Consider the following 19,323-nt stretch of genomic DNA (forward strand, 5'->3'; position numbering starts at 1 on the left):
TATTTAAAGGAGGAGAAGTTTAATTTACGTTATAGTTTCAAGGGATTTAGTCCATGATATGCTGGCTCCAAGGCAAAAACATCATGGCAGAAGGGTTGGGAGGAGCTGCTCAGTCCATGATGTCTGAAAAACACAGCCAGGGAACAGTGCCAAAGAGGAAAGGGCCGGGGACCAGATATAGACTCCCAATGTCACACCTCCATAATCCACCCAGAAATACCCAGAAGTGAGCTCCACCAATCCAATGGGTGGCCCAAGCCAATCTGATTGACACAGTCAAGCTTCACTGTCACAAAGTCCTCCACCTTTGTTCAAGCAAACTAAGATCCACAAAGGATACTATGTACACAACTAATGCCTCAGCAGGTATGACAATCAGGGAGGGGAAGTGGTAACCAGTTGCCCTGTGACATTCACAGTCATCAGGGTGGATTCGTAGCCAAACATTAGCTACCAAAGGTCACAGCACACCTTCTGGCAACAGGAGAATGCATAGGCCAGGAAACACAAGGTCAACCAAGGCCAGCAAGAAGCATCATCTCTGTCCAGCATGCTTGGACAGGAAGATATGTCTTTGCACAGGAATCTTAGGAATCTATGTTAAACTCCACGTCTGCTGCAAGATGTTTCCAGAAAGCTGCCTTGAAGGGGGATTGGAGGAGTGACAACAACTGTCCACTGCTCTGTGAGGCTTCTCCCCTGGATGCACAAAAAAAACTTGATAGTCTTCCTTCTTTGGTTAATCCTACATTAGAGGATCACTCAAGAGAAGAAGGAAGGAGTGTGATCTTGAATATATAGAAGTCAACAATAGTTTTTAACACTTCCTCTCAATACAGTGAGCTCAGACTGTAATTACCCTCCCTGACAAACTCAACATTCACACACACCACTAAGCCACTACCCATGCTGTTTCTTTCCACTTCTAACTTCTCTTCCAAAGGTCACAGTAATGAGGCCACTGCCCAACTCAAAACATCTTCATTGTCTTCCTCTCTCTTCTCTGATCTTCCAATCTGTATCACCCATCCAGATGCCTTATTACATTTTCTTCTGCCAATCCCAAATTACCTCATTAGAAATCCTCCTCAACAGGAGCAACTCAGGCAATCACACTGGGACCTTGACACAGGGACTTCTGTTTCCACTCTGCTGCAGACAACACAATGCAAAGTAGATGTGCCAGCTCAGAGTGCTTGGCATTCTATTAACAGGGACACCAAAGTACTAGAATTTCATGTTACAGCAATAGTGAGAATGACCCGGGGACACTGAAAGCTGTTCAGAATCAGATGGAAGTTTAACTATGTTTGATATTATTTTAGCAATCAAGTATATTAGAATACTTAGCAATTTGGATTATTAAAAAACAAATAAAATAAATCATTTTGAAAATTATGATTACTAGAGAATCTATAATCCACAAAAGTAATTAAAGTGTCTCAGTTATATGCGATTTCCCCGACGTTTTCCCTGATCAAGATAAAAAGCTGTTTATTTGGATAGTCCCATCTATAACATACCTCAAAATAAAAAATAAAATGCTAACACTAGCGATGGAGGACAAGAAGAGACCTTAAAACATAGACTATGCATCCTGTCTGCACTTTGCCCAACAGGAATGTGAAGTTTCCTCTCCCTGCTGCCAGTGAGGTTCTGAAAGAATGTCCTTTGGGGGGCTGCCAGTGCTTTGTGCTGGTATCTGGGGAAGCATTCTGGGAGGGGCCCAGGAGCTAAAACAGCAGAGAATTCCAACTCAGAAACATTTCAGGCACTTCAATTTTTATTACAATTTAAACCGTGGGACCACAGCCGTTAGAAAAAAAGAAAACTTCCTTACTAAGCTCTACATTTTCTTTAATGAGTCCATTAATTTTTCTTCTAAGTATAAGCTGTCACATGCTGATGTGCATGTTACATGAATTTGTATCAAGGCATACCAGACCAGTGTCCTCTCCCCACCACACACACACACACACACTCACGGTGCAATTCAGGTCTTATAATATCTCATTGTTGCTGGTTCATGGAGCTGGTATGAGGTTGTTCAGCAGTCAATTCCTTCAGCAAGCCCTGCCTTTGTGGAAAGGGAAAAACCTTATACTTAACACACTGAGTAGCTGAATTTTTTTAAAGGGGGGGGGGGATTGTTATAATTATAGTGAAAGCTTTTGCATGCAAATTCAGTTTTCCTTGGGGAAATCTGCATATTCTCTATAAGGAATCCCCAGGCAGACCAAAAGTACAAATTATGCTTTTCGGCTCATCTTTAAAGAAATGCACTTGCTCAGGAATTATACAAGGAACAGTCTATGAACAAGCAACAGGCCTGACCCAGATATGCTACTTATAAAATAAAGAGCTCTATGAAATATTTCATAATATTTAAAAAGTGCATCGCCTTTCTCAGAGGAGCTGATAGTTACCAGTCAGGTTGAAACAACAGAGAAAGAGCTAAGCATTTGTTTCAATGGGTCTCCAAAATATATGTAAACCCTTGTTTATAAATACATTTTTAAAAGCCTTTCTTAACATTTCCAACTAGATAATGAAAATTGGCCACAATTCATGGTGAAATGTTAAGATTCAAGAATATTCTCGTGATACCAGAAATAAAGAATATGTAAAAGGGAATTCAAAATAAGGGTAACTTTTAATTTGATCTAAATGTGAAACAAGTAAGTGTTTGCTTTTAATTATAGAAAAAATATTTTAGACAATAAACGTTGAAGGAAAGGTGATAACAATTCTCTCCATTAATGTACTTTAAGAAACATTACATAAACATTTTTGTCTATTTCATAATGGAAAACTGCTTTGAAAAGACAATATAGCATTCTAAATCAATTATTTCTATACAGAATGAAATCTCTAAGTTCAATTAAAGTTATCGGTAGCAGATCATTTTTCCCAAACAGGCTACTCTTAAAATAAATACAGTATTCTTAAATAAACTGCCCTCCAATAGGAGAAAATTATCTATTTACATTAAAAGAGTTCTATTTTTGTAATATCTTTCCAAAGCAAACAAGTTAGCAATGGTTTTGGAAAGTGTGAATCCACATCCAGACCACAGTTGTCCAAAATTAAAGATTTTTCAGAATGGGTGGGTGCAAGTTGGAAACCAACTAAGTGTAAACATTTTATACTTTGGAGACCTTTCAAGATGGTCCTTGAGGACTGAAATGATCTATCACCTAGGTTGGGCCCCAGCTTTATACATGGAATTTTTATAAATGGAATATTTCCAAAAATAACAATGAGAGAAAGCAATTTTTTTTTTGCAAAATAGGTTTTACAGTGGAAAACATCCACCGTATATTAAGCAGAGAAAGCAAAAGCTCTCAATTTTATAAAACAAACAAATATGAATGAAACATTGGCCTGAGCAAAACAATATTAGTTATCGCTGTGTCCAGTACTTACGGGCCTGTGCCCTAAATACCTCGACTAGAGGAAAAGCACTCTGAAGAGGTTTAGCCCTGAAGATGCTGAAGATGTGTCCATGACAAAACCAAGGCCACACTGTTCAATCTGTCATTTTCCAAACATGGAAAGTTTTGATGGGATTTTTCCTCCAAAACTACCTAAGAACAATCTTCATAATTGCCTAATGGATACAGATAGATCCAAAGATTGATTAAAAAAAAAACAGAAAATGCCCATAAAATATCAAAAGGAGTGATCTGTTGGTTGTAAGATTGCAGATTACATTACTTTTTTCCAAATTTTCTACAAAAAACATATTACTTTCATCATTTGAGGGAAAAGGGGAGTAGTAGTGTTTCAGGACGATGAAAGTGACACACTACTTGACTTTCTTTACTTTAAACCATTCATTGATGAAAAGTTCATTCAGGAGTTGAAATGCCAAGATGGTAGGTTACAGAAAAGTAGAAAGATCTGCCAACCTACTGTCTGCCACATGTAGACCTTCTATCAAAGACATGTAGGCAGCTTAAATACCATTCTCAGATTTCTATTGTCCTTTGAAAACAAATGAAGTAAGGAGATCAGCCCTGGCAAAAGATGAAGGGAAACTCAGCCTCGCTAATTTCCTGTTTATTTTCTGAGTCCAGCCCTTACACAGCAGCTTTTGGGAGAGCTTTTAAATGTGTACAGATACTCTAAACACTGTTTAGTCTCTTTGTTTTCCCCCCACAAGAGATGGTGTAAACGAAGAATACAACAAGGCTAATAATGGATTTCTATGTATCTGAGACAATAATGTATATATCTGAAAGATGTCTAAATCATATTTTAAATGATTTCTGAGTTTCACTTAAATAAATACTGATCAATTTAAATGTTCTTCCAAACAAAAATATATTTGCATACATCCTTCAGCTATAATTTTAGTTATACATATATATTTTTTGAACACTACACTAACACACAATATTGTCAGGCTATATGTCAACCTTGAACACTGCATTTACTTTCTATGTTGAGTGTTAAAGTGTTCTACAAATTCTCACACTACAAAAAGTAGTTGAATACTGTTCAGTGAAATGCCCCTTTATTAATCATAGAAAAGCTGGTAACCTTCTCCATTAAAACTTATACATAAACTGGAATACTGGAGTCACAGAACGTTAGTGTTCTAAGAATAAGCTGAACTTGCCCTCTACACCCATCACTACCAATGCTCAGGCCTAAATTGGTTAAGTGGCCGACTCAAGGTCACAGTGTTACTTAGGGACAACATAAAGCCAGCTGACAATTTCCAGAAGACTAAGATTTTGGAGCCATAACTGAAAACTCCCTGAGTTAATTAAGACAAAGAGTGTGTTTCAGCCCTGGCAAGAACAAAGAGATAATATTTATGTGGGAAGGAACTTACTCCATCTGTGCCTAGCACACGAATCTTCCCCTGCACTGTATTAGGCATGCACTTCAACTTGTTCCCCCTGTTTTCCAAACAACCCTTGGCTGATGCCAGAAAAAGAAGCCTCTTGTTATTCTATCTGAGCCCAGCTTTCTTAATTTGATAAGAACTATAATATGTGTATTGTGTGTATGTATGGGGAAAGGGCAAGGTTTATTAAATCAAGAAGCAATCATTTTTCCCCATTGCCAAAGAAAAACAATTATTTTATTTCCCAAAATTGTGCATTAAGACTCCACATGAATTCTCTACCAGCAAAGATGGCAAGCTCTTTCCTTCCAAACTGGAGAACTGTTGAAAGTATATTCTAAAATTTTATTTTAATGTATTTATTAATATTTCCTAGAGAAAATATTTGGTAGGGGAGGGTTAGCTTTTTATATTTTGGGTTTCTGCAGCACTGGGGATTGAATACAGGTCCTTCACACTGAGCTACATCCCCCACTCACTTTTATTTTTTATTTTGAGACAGAGTATCACTAAGTCACTAAATTGCCCAGGGTGACCTCAAAACTTCTATCCTCCTACCTCAGCCTTGCACAGTGCTAGAATTATAGGCATGTGCTACCCTTGGCTTTTAATAGTTCTTTTTTTTTTTTTTATCAAATCAACTGTCCAGAGAAGAAATTCTGGCATAACTGCACTCCTACAGTATCACCATTTATGCCTTCAAACCTAGAGATACAAATGCATACAAAGAATGCAAACATTTTCAAGCCTGTGTGGCAGAAGGCTATTGTTGAATGTAGCTAATCGGGTGGGGGACATCTTACATTTCTGGGATTCAATAAAGTTTGCCATTTACCCAGTTTTTCCTATACAACTATTCCCAGTAGCCTTTTCTTCTCCTCTCCCCTCCTCCTTCTGTTATTTCCATTCCCCTCTCCTCTCTCTGTCTCACTTTTTTCCTCCCTTTCTCCTCTCCCCACCCCCTCCTTCAATTGACTACTTTCTCATGGTACCAAGCTTAGGCAGGTGCATCAACCAAGTTTATAATTAAATTAAACTATGTCACAGAATACACCAAAATTGCCTTTCAGTAATTTTATCTTTTACTTTCTTTCTTTTTTTGGCTGATACATTCAATTTTAATGGTAGGGTGTGCCTTTGTCACTCCTGATAACAAGATAAGAAGACAGTGTTTCTTTTGAATTCTTAAAATAATAGTAATTAATCCCATCATCATCATCACCATCATCTCCATGCTTCAAAACTCACATACCAACAAAAAAACTCATGCTTATGTGCTGTGTTAAGGCAATTTCTGTACCACCATCTTAATTGGTCAAGTCTCAGTCTGCACCTTTGACAGCCCTCTTATTTCTCCTGTCTCCTTAAAGCACTTGTCAAGTTTCCAAGACACACTGTGCCCTTGGTTTTCTTCCTACTTCATTATTTTTCTTTTATCTCTCATCTTTAATATTGATTCTACCTAATCTCCCTGCCCTCCAACAGTAAGTCCCCTTAGAGTCTGTCCTCAGACTTCTTAGCTTTCGGTCTGCATTCATTTTGTGCTGAGGGAGAGAGAGAAAAAGGGCATGTGTGAGAGAGCCAGGGGACAGAGACAGAGAGACAGAGAAACTGACTTGAAATTAAACCCAGGGCCTTTGCATCTTGTTTTGTTTTGGTTTGGTTTGGGGTTTTTTTGTTTTGTTTTGTTTTGTTTTGTTTTGGACAGAGTCTCACTATATTGGCCAGGCTGGCCACAAAGAACTTAATAATCCTCCTGCCTCACCCTCCGAGAGCATTGGAATTACAGGACTGTGCCACCACATCTGGCTCCTGCATTCACTTGTTTGGAGATCTCACCCAGATGATAAACTCCCACATTTACACATCATTAGCCCTGACCTCTCTCTGAATTCCAGACTCTGATATCCAACTACCTATCAGTTTTCTTTTTCTTCCTTTGGACATCTAAGGAAAATCACCAATCTTACAGACCAAAGGCCAACTCCTGGGCTTTCCCATCCAAACCTCTTGTCACGCAGTCTTCCCCCATCGTGGTAAATATCAGTACAGCTCCATCTTTTTGGTTGCTTAGGCCATACACCTTGTAATCCACCTCAGCACCTCTCCCTTTCTCATACCCTACATAGAATTCATGAGAAAATCCAGTGGGGTCAACCTTCAAAACAGACTGAGTCTACAAGCCTTTCAAACCACCTCCCGGCCCTTGTTATCACTTAGGTCTTCTTTGCTGTTGCAATACCCTATCTGATTTTCCTTCATCTGAATTTGCCACACAGTCTATGATGAGGAAAGCAGCCAAGATGAATCTTCTCAAAACTAACAACATCATATTATTCTCAAGCTCTAATCCCCAGTGGCTCCCCATTTCACTTAGAGTAGGAATCAAAGTCTCTAAGACCCCCCATGTTTGCCCCAATTTCTCTGCCTGATTACTCCAGTCACTCTGGCCTCCTTGCTCTTCATACTCATCAGGCTCACTTCACCTTGGGGAGTTTGCATCTGGCATCCCTCACACCCAGCAACCTGGGGAGGCCTCTCCCGTGTGACACAGGCTTCTAGCTTAGCAACTTGGCCTAGACTCAAAGACCTTCATTTCAGGGAGGCTTCCCTGTCCATCTTTTGTAAAACTGTAATATGCCCTAGGCTCTCTAGTCCTGTTTTCCTGTGCAATAATTATCAGTGATTATCTACTACAATTATGATATTTTTAGTGGGCTGACTTCCCCACTAGAATGTCATGTCAAGCTGATTTTTAATACACTTATTCGATTCTGAAGCCCCAGCTCCTAGAAGAGTGAGGCAGGAGTACAGACCTTAACTGTTGAATGACAGCTCCTCTATGTTCTGTTCTTTTTTATTTATAAATAGTCATGGTCATCTTCCCATGTAAATTGATGGACATCTAATGAAAAGCACAAGGATAAAACAGTGAACAAGACAATAACAGTTGAAGCTGGATGATGTTTATATAGAGATTCTTCATTATATTAATCTTTCTACTTTGTGTATGTTTAAAATTTTCTATAATAAAAATAGAATATGCACTGGCTTAAGAATTTGTAATGACAACATTAAAAATCTACATTCTGATTCTGTTATATATAACTATGGAATCATTATCTTACTGTAAGATATTTGGCTTCCATCTTTTGCACTATCATCAAAAGTACTAGAAATAAATCTTCTTATACAACTATCTGAATATGGAGAAAGAAGTTTGAACATTGAAAATTTTACACATACTGCCAATTTTTCTTCAGAAATTCTGAACCAATGTATGTTCCCATGTGCACATCAAAGCAGTATATTCCAGGAGTGGTTCAGAGAATAGCGCTGAATTGCAATTCACTCACTACGGGGCCACAGTGAGAAGGACGCAGAAATGGAGAGTAAACATTTAGAAACATTCACAGCAATCTGGCAAGGTAATTTTATATCTACTGAACTAGTGGACATTTTATATGTTGTTATGGCTTACATCTAGATGACCCCACAAGTCTCATGATCAGAAGTGGGACTTCTGAACGGTGACTGGATTATGGGAACTTACAGCTGGCTTAGTGTGTGGAGGTAGGGCCTGGTGGGAAGGGAGAGGTGGGTCACTGCGGATGTGACTGGCCAAGAAAGTTATATTTCCCTTCCTGGTCTTCCTTTGACTCCCTTTGCTTCTTGAATGCCATGCTGAGAGCACTGTTCCTCTGCTGCATCCCTCCACCATGATGTCCTGCCTTAGAGCCACTGGACTATAGACTGAAACCTCAACAAACTGTGTCTCAAAATAAAGCTCTCCTCCTTTAAATGGGAGGTGTTGGTATTATGTCTCAGCAATGAGGAAAATGACGAAGACATATGTGTGCACACATTTGTATGCATATGGATTGAGATTTTATTTTGTATATGTTTCATTTTCTTTCTCTACCTTATTTTTACTGTATTTTTTACAAGCATACCAGTCAGAAACTAGGAAAAGTGACCCTTCACCATACTTTGAGGGAAAAAAAATACATTATTTGTTTACCTATCCCATTACCAACCGCAAAATATTTTTGTTTTTTGTTTTATCAATCATTTCAGTTACTGGGCAAAAAGATAACACTGTTGAAGGGCCTTTGCTCTGAGCTACATCCCTAACCCTTTGTATTTTTTATTTTGAGACAAGGTCTTTCTATGCCTCCCAGGAGAGACTGGAACTTGTAATCCTCCTGTCACAGTCTTGCTCCTAGGATTAAAGCCATGTGCCATCATGCCCAGTGAATTTGCACTTTGAATTGCTAGTAGGTTTACCCATCTTCTCATATGTTGCTGACCCCATATTCATTATTTTCTGAATTACCTGTTTATATTTTCTGCATGGCTCTATTAAGAGATTCATCTTATGGATAAGAACATAAGAGCTTATTTTAAAAGCTCTTGGAATCTTATAGAAATCAGCCCTTTATTGATTATACAGTTTGTAAATACTTCCTGGTATAGTGTATATCTCTCAGACAAGTTTGTGATGGCTTTCCACTATACCAAAATGTTTAAAAATTTAAATTTTTTAAACGTTGTCTGTAGTCACATTTTTAAACATTTTTTTTCTTTATGGTTTCTATTTAGAAATGCTTTCCCTCTAACACCACCAAAATATCTATTTATATAATTTATTCATATTGATAATTTACATAGTAATATTTTCAACTTTGATTCCCTAGAATTATTTTTCCATGAGTGCTTTGGTAGGTATTCTGCTTTATTTTTCCAGATGACTAGACAGGTGTCCCAACACCTTTTATTGAATAATTCATCTTTTTTCCTACCAATCTGAAATACCAACCTTAACACTTAAGAAATCAGCATACATATGAGTGCAAAAATAGATTCTCCATATTTTATTCATTATTGTGACCTTGTATCAATACCACTGTTCAGTCATTATTGACTTCTTTAATACTTGAGATGCTAACTGTCCCAGATAAATATTTCTTATAAATCTGAGACCTCATAGGCTCATTCTTGGAGATAAAATTCAGAATCACTTTGTCAAATTCTCCAGTTTTGATAGGAGTTGAATTGAGAATACTATTCATTTGAACACATTGGTATCTTTTCATTACTCGACTGCATCTGTCTTTCTAAGAACAAATTATGTCTCTCTACTGATTTTTTGTTTGTTTGTTTTGTACTGGGGATCGAACTCGGGACCTTGGGCTTGCAAGGCAGATGGTGGAACCACTGAGCTAAATCCCTGGCTCTCTACTGACTTGAAGTTTATTGTATATCCTGCAATTAAGTTTATAGCTACCTTCACTTGATTCCTATATATTTCTAGGTAAATTACTTCCAATTTTTATACCATTGCAATGTATTGTTATTGTATATTATCTTTTTAATATTTTCTAACAATATGTTGGTGGTTAAATAATCAATTAATTTTTACTTATTTAGTTAATAAACAACCACAGCCTTACTCAACAATCATAATATTCCTAATAACCTCTCAGGTGAGTGTAAACATACTCCATTAACTCCATTCATAACGCCATTCATTAATTTGAAAAGAAATCACTTGTCACATGTATCTCAAGATATCATACAAGTAAAAATTAAGTTATATTTAAAATATGGATCCCCACCCATAATCTAGTAGCATATATAAAACATATACATATATAAATTATTGTATACAACAGAAATTATAAGGTCTTTAAAAGGTATAGAGTTGACATTAAAGAGATTTGCACAACATAAAATGGTACCTCTCTGAAAAAATGTTGTGATTGCTCAGTAAAAAAACTGTGTTAACATGTATGGGTATATTACTGCCATTTTAAATGAATTAATTAAGTTGGATACAATGTTGCACTCCTATAATTCCAGCACACTAGGAAATGCAGCAGGATTGCAAGTCTGAGCCCATCCTAGGCAACTTTGCATGCTTGGAAGACCCTATCTCAAAATAAAAATTCTTTAAAGGGATTGAGGGTATAGCTCAGTCCAAAGGCCATGTGTTCAACACTCAGAACCACAAAAATAATTAATTAATATTTTAATGTCCTCCTTTTACTTTCTAGTGTGGCAAAGATTTATGTTTAGGACCCTGAACTTTTTAAAAGACTATAGAAGGGTCTGAGACCACAAGGTTTGAGGTACATTTTACAATGTGGCACAGAGTACGCCAGTGTGTTAAAAAGTACAATGGAAGAGTAGAGGTTAAAACACTTGGAGGAATAACTGGCAGGTTCCTATGAGAGCAAGTCTTATACTTAAACATCATCACCTTCATAATCTAGGGGGATGTCAGAGCCATCCAGGTCTTTTGTGCAAACTTTTTACTCTGTTCATCATAGTCTTGCTGAATAACTCCTTCAATTGGTAGAGAATATGTGAGGGAAGATTAAATCTTCTAGCTCAAAGTATATAATGATGACACTAAAATGTTTTATTTGTGTTCAAATTGCTACATACCCTTTATGTAATTAACCAAAAAAAAGGAGGTCTACTAAGTACAACAACAGAAATAAACTGTTACCATAAGCAGTTATTTGTGTTTATTATGAACATTTTCCCTCAAAGGACCCAAAACATTTCAAATACATCAGCATACGTAAAACCTCCATTACTAATCTCACAGCTACATAGTTGTCATTTCCACATTTTACGAGAGGAAAATGTTAATACACAGGAAACGAGAAGGCAAAACCTTAAACTCCTAATTCCTCACCTCTGCCAAACAATCATTTACACATTATACCAAAAGCAAAACAGATAATATCTTGAACCACCACATTTGACACTGTGGGATGAATGTCAAATACTTTCTCCATGTTTTAATACAAAATGGCTTCAAATGAAGTAATCATTTCCTTTTTCCATCTTCACTGGCTGCCTCTATTTTATAGATAAACCCCTTAACCACATGGAATGTTTTATAGTAAGACTATCAAACATTTTCTATACCTTATGAAGTAAAATTAGTCACCGAACCTGGATGATCAGGTGGCACAATCTTCATGGTGATCCCAGATAACTAGAAATTCACTCCAAATGCTAAATTGTATATATAAGCATAATGTCAGCTTCTGTAATATACAGATCTGAAAATATATAGTCAACATAACAGTTCACTTGTTTCTGTCTTGCTCACATAATTTATACTCTCTCTCCCACTGTATAGAGTTGTTAGTGGAAAAGACTATAAATATAACCATCAAATATTTTTTATTCAGGGGTCAGTGGTACAGCTAAAAAGTAGAGGACTTACCTAGCATGCACAGGGCCCTGGGTTGGATCCCCAGCACTACAAAAACATAGAGTATTCATATTTATTGAAGGGCCCTCTGTCATACAAGGATTTAGACCCACATCCCCTCAATCCTGTTTCCCATCATCCTCTAAGGCCTCATAGTGAGCTATATCCAACTAAAAAAGGAAAAAGAAGAGAGAATGGAGGTTAGAATCCTTGTCCCAGAGTTGATACATACTACTCTGTTCATATTCTGTTGGTAAAAGAACACACATGGCTCACTAGATTTAAACGGAGGCTGCTCACCAGCCCCCCAGTTGCGCAGCTATGCACACTAGTAACTCTTTTCTGTAAGAGACTGAGCATAAGCCATGATGGACAGCTGGCAATCAGTTCCTGGGGTGATGGTCCTACTGCCACGCAGGTCTTTGACACTTCTCACAGAATGTGAAGAGATAAGCCACAAGAGATTTCACCTCACAGGTGGCCAGCCTCACCATGTCAAAATCGCACTTGGGATGAGGAATCCCCAATGGCCACACATGCGGCACTCCACAGAGGAAACTGCAGCACTATAGACAACACAGACGGTCACACAGCTGCTGTGTGTGCCACAGTGGGGATTCAGCAAGTGGGAAGAACAGACAATATGCTCGAGGACTCAAAACATACCGTAAAACAATATGTGAGTTTATTTGTTCTGGAAAACAAATCTAACAGGCAGATCAACCTCGCTGGTGGGAATCAGAAACAGAGTGATTATTCACAGGCAACAGTTTTTACTAGGTTCTAAGTATAAAAAACAAAATTATAAACATGACTCCGTGCCACAAGAGTTGTTCCATTACCAAACCAATGTGGGTTGACTGAATTTCTAATGTACATATTTTTTCATTATGGATATTCCTTTCCATTACAGAAGGTCAGGATACCTTATTTATGCTATAACTGATTTAAGGAACCACTGATAGGTGGATTCTCTTAATGCTTATAAAATTATCCTGTTCATATTCCACATAGAAGGAGATGTGTGTTGGATAAGGAAAGCTAGGCTGGCCTCCTTACATACACAGAAAAGCTGTTTTTCTTAGTGTTTCTGCTTTGTTCTCAACAGTTTACTATTGCCATTGGCACTGGTCAGCGCAGCTGGTTCTGGACAAGACCACCATGGTGCTGCCTGCACCAGCAAGGAACAGAATTGTAAGCCACCATCTGTCTCTCTAAGTCATCATTCCACAATACCAGGCTGGCAAACCTGAGGTCCTGTTAGTGTTCCCGCCAGCTGGCAGAGGTCAGGAAAAACACAAAAGTGAGCACTTCCATTTAGGAAGTGAAGAGGAATAAGGCATTCTCTCCACCCAGCTGCATACAAGGATGGATTTCCTGTGTGCAGGAACTCCATTGTTGTTGTTGTTGTTGTTGTTGTTGTTGCTGCTGCTGCTGCTACTGCTGCTGCTGTCGCTGTTGTTGCTGTTTTTCTCCAGGGCTGGACTCTAACCCTTGCTAGGTAAGTATTCTGCCACTTAGACACAGCCAACTGACAAAATTCTTAATGTAAATTTAAACAACCACACATTGCTACTGGCTTTTGTCCTGATGACTACATCTAACCCTTGTAGCATATAAGAGATGGACTGTCCAAAGTTATTCAGAAAAGCATTCCTCCTCCCCGGTGCCCCAAAAACTCAATCTAAAATACTTTGGTTTTCCTGACAATCAGCAAGGTGGGATTTGCTAGAGTGGCTCTGGTTCAAGGAATACGCAGGTTGGGAAGAGAAAGGACAAGATGATGGGGGATGAGGAACCTTCACACCATCTGGCAAAAATGGGGCTGAGAGTGAATGAAGCTCTACTGCCTCATGGTAACAACGGTCCACTAGTTCTGCCCCTGTGTAATCTCACCCCATTTGAATGGGAATGGATTGAGGGGAGACATCTGTTAGACTCGTATCATTGCCTGCAGTTCCTTCTAGCCAAGTGGCCCACCCTGATGTCCATTCCAAAGGTGGAAAGATTTCGGCACTGATAAAGTGACAGAAGAACAATAGGTGATTTGGGTAAAGGAAGGAATAAATGGGTTATGAATGAAGGAAAATTCAATATTACATTAACACCTGGAAAGAGGCTCAGAGCAAGAGATGACATTGTCTCTTAGCTCAATTATAGTAGATGCCTGAGATAGAGAAGCCATATGTTTACCAAGACATCTCTTGCTTTCTGGAACCTGAGATTGAGTGAAAGTCTGTAAACCTGACTGGCCTCTCCCTGAGAGACATATTCATTCAGTACAATAACAGACTGGACTAATTATTAATGACTAAATGGAATTCTAGTGACGTGGAAGCATCTCTTGAGTTGTATATCTGCTTGCTGCAAAGAGACCCTTGTTCTAAAAGCAGGGTGTGGTCTGTGATATCATGACATACATAGTTTGGTTTCCAGCCACACTTCCTTGCTCAAAATGTCCTCCCCAAGGCCAGCCATAGAAACTATAATTTCTCTTCCCCAAGGCAAGTCATAGAAACTGTAATCTGCCACTGTCCTTCTGTCTTGGAGCTGTCCTTAAAGAAATTTTCTGACGTACTCTTGTCCAATAGTAGGTCATACATTCCTTCTTATTCCAGAAGGGTCCTGTCCCATACCATGGAGAAAGGAAAGCTGCATAGAGAGGTCAAGAAGAGTCTGAATACACAGGACTTGCTGAACTCCCCAGAAGTCATGACTATGCAATGAATTATCCATAAAAACCCAAGCCTTCAGGGCTCAGAGACCCTCCACACAGCATGGACCACCTGGTGCATAGCACACCTAGAGAGAGCATGGAAGCCCCAGACCTTTCCTCATGTCTTGCCCTAGGCACAGCTTTGTCTGTATCCTTGGTAATATTCTTTGTAATAAAAAGTACACTTTAATAAATTCCCTGAGATCCACCAGATTAATCAAACTCAGGAGAAACTTCTAGCGAGTGGGTCAGAAGCACAAATAAAACAACTTGGGGCTCACAACTGGCATTCAAAATGGTGAGGGGCACCTTGAGGACTGAGCTCAAGCTGAGAGGTACAGCAGATAGCAACAGAACTGAGCTGGGTTAAAGGACACCTAGGCCAGAGTCCTCTGCAGAACTTACTTCTTACAAGATGGTGGGGAGAAATCCCCACATGTGTGATGCCAGAAGTCTGTGTTAACTGTGGTGTGAGACTACAGAGTAAAACAATTGCATTTTGTTTTCCCTAGAGTCACAAATATGTAAAAAAAAAAAAAAAAAAATGTGGTTGTTCAACTGTTTAAAAACTCTAGCTCTGACTTGATTCAATTCTAACCTGATTTAGACACCTTTTCTATGTTCTAAACTAGAGCAATCATTCTCCATTTGTTCAATTACGAGAACCTATTTAATGTCAATAAGAACTATTAACCACTTACAACAATGGTGCTTTCATTCCTGTTGATTAATAAAATACACTGTAATAGAAAATGCCTCTTAATTCAGTAACCCTTTACATTTACATATGCTTCCTCATACAAGCAGCTATTTAAAATTTTAAAGTGTCAAATACACAAGTGTAGGAGATTTTATTTATTTAATATCTGAGAATCCTTGGTATTGCCATGGACTCCAGTATTCCATGGCCTCATGGGCTCTGTGACCTACACAGGGGCCCCTTTAGTTTGGATAGTGTCTCTCAAAGGCCCATGTGTTAAAGGTATGCTTTCCAACTCATGGTGTTCTTGGGAGGTGACAAAAGAGGTGGAGCCCAGTGGGACTTTTTTCCAGCCACTGGGGTATATACCATTTATGGAGACACTGCAAGCAGGTAAGCAGCTTCCACCAGCATAGGCTCTTGCCATGATCTAATTACTGCCTTGTCACAGGCCCAAAGCCAAGGAGGCCAACTGACCATGGACTGAAACTTCCAAAACTATGAGCCAAAATAAACCTTTTCTCTTCTAAAGCTTATTTTCTGAGCTATTTTGTTATGATGACTCACGGTGAGCCTTCTTCTGAAGGCCATGCCTCTAAATATTCAGCTCTCTTGTAAATATGTAACTCTTTGTTCCCAAGAGGAGGTTTGGACTGGAGATAGAGAAATGCAAAAGAACCATAGTGATCGAAGCTAGTGCCTGATAATCATATTTTTTCAATGTATATCTGGTAGCTAATACATAACATGAATTATTTATTTTGCAGTTAAGCCTAATTATCATTCTAGATTCAACAAAGATAAAGGTCTAAAAATTTGGATTTCTTAAAAGTGTATTTTTTAACTCAGTGTTTATATCATTTTTGTAACTCGATGTTTGTATCATACTTATCAGCTTTATTCTGATCATTATTTTGCCAAAAATTATCCTTACTCTCTGCCTGTGAATAATTCACCTTTCTGCATGTAATCTGTGAAGCCAAAGTCTAAAGAAATAATTTGTGGGGGGAAAAAAGCAAACATTCACTTAATAATTTTATAGTCATTTCACTGTGAGTAATCTACATGTAGCAAATTTTTGAGGTCCAATTTTGAAGCAAATAAGTGACAATCTCTCCCGTCTGGTGTCTCAATAAGTACACTTTTGTAGCACACTCTGGCAGTGTTTCTATCCAAAGGTGAGTTAAACTGATGATTCAATTTACCTTACTTCATCTCAGCTTTAACTCCTCTATTTTCAATTCAGAAATTAGAATGCATATGCGGCTCCACACTATATTTCCAAAGATCTAGTGCATAACTTTTCTTTTTCCTACCTAGAGGTGGACAGGTGATTTATAAATAAATAATATGAGAGCACCTACTTTCAGAGTTGTCCAAAAGGAAAATGAAGCCATTCCCAGAATGAGGATGTCTGGAAGCTGCATAAGCAGAAAGTCAATTTTGTGAAGATGAGAGAAGAATAAGAAAAGACCCCCATCAGCATCACAAATATGTGATTATAAATAAAATGGGGAAAAAATGTTTCCACATCATAACTTCTCTGCCTCAAAATGATTGAAGAGCTCAAAATCTTACCATCTAAAAGCAAATTAGAGGGTAACACTAAGGAATAATGGCACCAGGTTACCTCCGACCACTATGATTTTGGAACAGCCCCCAAATATGAGGGGATCCTGTGGCTTGGAGTATCAGTTTCATCAGATATACAATGAGATCCATGCCTATGGCTTTCCCAGTCTCCATAGGTACTTCCTTAAATACACACTCTTATCAGAATCAAAGTCCCCAAATACACCTTTCCAGACAGGGCAGCCAGCAGATACTAGAGAGTAAAATATATCATATGAAAACAAAAGCAACTGCTGGCCTAACGAACAGGAGCTCAGAAAAATACAATATGCCCAAGAATTATTCACAATCTTGTTACAGCTGATGAAGTATGAAGCAAATCACAATCCACACTCTGAAAAAGAAATCCCATAGGAAAAAAAGAAAGCTATAACAACTTGTACTGGACACAGGTCATTTTATACATCCATACTCTGGGCTTCCTAGAAAGATGTTACCCACTAAAAAGAGGAACACATTTCATCAACAGAGGCCAAAATGAATCTATTCCAAGAAAAAATCTACTACAGAGAGGCATTCACTTATTACACATTACATGCGCTGACAGCTGTGAATATCAACTATTCTGGCAAAACAGTTATTCCTTAAGAAGCCTGGAAAATTCAAATATTGAATTGAGAAATACGAGGTTTTAATTCAATTCACAATGGCATATAGTGTTAGGGTCATAAAAATTGCTTCTCAAACAATCTGGGATAGAATTTATTCAAGATAACATAATTTTTAAATAACAAAAAATGTTTAAGTCACAAATTAAATTTTAAAAGCACATGCACCTACCTTTTCAAAAAAGATCACATTTCAGGATTCCAGATCATAAAGAAACCATCTCTTCCTGTGAGGAAAAAAATAAAAGAAAGACTATCCACTAGTAGCAGAAAGCAGCAAAGATTAATTTTTAGTGGCTTCACGTACAATATTAAGCAAATGGAATTCTTTAAATTAGACTTTAAAGTATTTCTTCATTTCTATATAAATGAAATATTTTAAAGTTTTCAATTCCAGTGGTTTGATTTCTAAGAAGCAAAGGATAAAATCAAAGAGAAATGGGTAAAAATAAGTAGAAATCCCCCCAAAATCAGTATTAAAGCATTTTCTTTACATCTATCCCAACAACATGTTTTCAAAGGTCTTGTTCAATTTAAATGAAGAAGTAAATGTTTGAAATTCCACTCCTATTTCTACTTTTCCAGTCAAAGATGAGATGAAGAGGCTGGAATGGGTGGTGTAGGTACAGAAAGGAGCAGAACTATAAGCTGCTAGCTTCTTGTGTTGAATTTTTTTTAACTGTCCAAGCCAATGAACTCCATGAGTCTATTTTTCTTAGCTAATACTTCTGAATCAAGAAAATTATGTAAAGGAAATTAAACTATTATAGGATACCTCCAATTTTACTCCAATTTTACTTATAATAAACAAATGATAGAGAAATCTCTAGATACTAATAAATATGAGTAAATGACTTTTCTATTAAAAATTACTTGTGGATGTAGGTTAATTTTTAATATTTTAAATCTAAATACTCAAACCCAAACAAGGAAATAACTACCTTAGTTTAACATAAGTTCACCATCCACATCTGTACGCTGTTTCAAGTCTAATTAAACTGGCCAATGGAATAATGCCATAAGCATGTAATTCTGACTCTGCCCGAACCTGACACTTACAATCCATAAGAAAGCCATTTAACATTTGATGAAAATAATTCTGTACAGATTCTGAAACAAGTCTGGAATTCTGACCCAATGAGCTCCCAGGATCTAAACTGACTTCCAAGTCATCAATTTCAGGGGACCACACTCCAGAAGAATCACACTCCCAACACACACACACATCAAATGGTGACTCCTATCTGAACTTGTTCTTGGTTCTTTCTGCTACCACCTTAGTTTTGGATGACAAAGATAACTTTAAACAAGAAATTCGGACAACATCTTACTGAACATGAAACCACTTCCACATCTGCAAATAACCAAGTTTGATTTCCACCCAACTTGTTCACACTTAACTCCAGAATCTCTTTATTTCCAAGCAACATAGTGCTGCACATGGACTCCTCAGAGAAAGTGGGCATCTGAGGCCTTTCCTCTCTTCTTTTTATCACTTAAGATGTCAGCCAGCATTCCTTGGGCCTCCTCATTGCCAATACAAGGGGTGATCAAAATATACACTGAATGAACAAA

The 19,323-nt window shown here is 37.9% G+C and overlaps 1 protein-coding gene and 1 long non-coding RNA gene across 26 annotated transcripts in view; both read right to left on the reverse strand.

Annotated features, from left to right (window-relative positions):
- Plcb4 (phospholipase C beta 4) overlaps window positions 1-19,323 on the reverse strand; it is a 384,134-nt gene that overhangs the window by 339,194 nt on the left and 25,617 nt on the right. For 3 of the 25 annotated variants that reach the window (XM_087188665.1, XM_087188659.1, XM_087188655.1), the window contains exon 2: window positions 17,921-17,975. The exons of the other annotated variants lie outside the window; for them this stretch is intronic. The gene's annotated coding sequence lies outside the window, so the exon portion shown is untranslated. The remainder of the gene's footprint in view (window positions 1-17,920; window positions 17,976-19,323) is intronic. 25 annotated transcript variants of the gene reach the window in all.
- LOC147824653 (uncharacterized) overlaps window positions 1-19,323 on the reverse strand; it is an 85,178-nt gene that overhangs the window by 40,740 nt on the left and 25,115 nt on the right. Inside the window, exon 1 of the long non-coding RNA XR_015441967.1 lies at window positions 1-19,323. This exon is cut by the window's right edge and continues 25,115 nt beyond it. This is a non-coding gene — a long non-coding RNA (uncharacterized LOC147824653).

This window comes from Heterocephalus glaber, unplaced genomic scaffold (genome assembly GCF_053883595.1).
Source record: "Heterocephalus glaber isolate CG9 unplaced genomic scaffold, H.glaber_assembly_v1.0 deba00001532, whole genome shotgun sequence".
Taxonomy (NCBI): Eukaryota; Metazoa; Chordata; class Mammalia; order Rodentia; family Bathyergidae; genus Heterocephalus; species Heterocephalus glaber.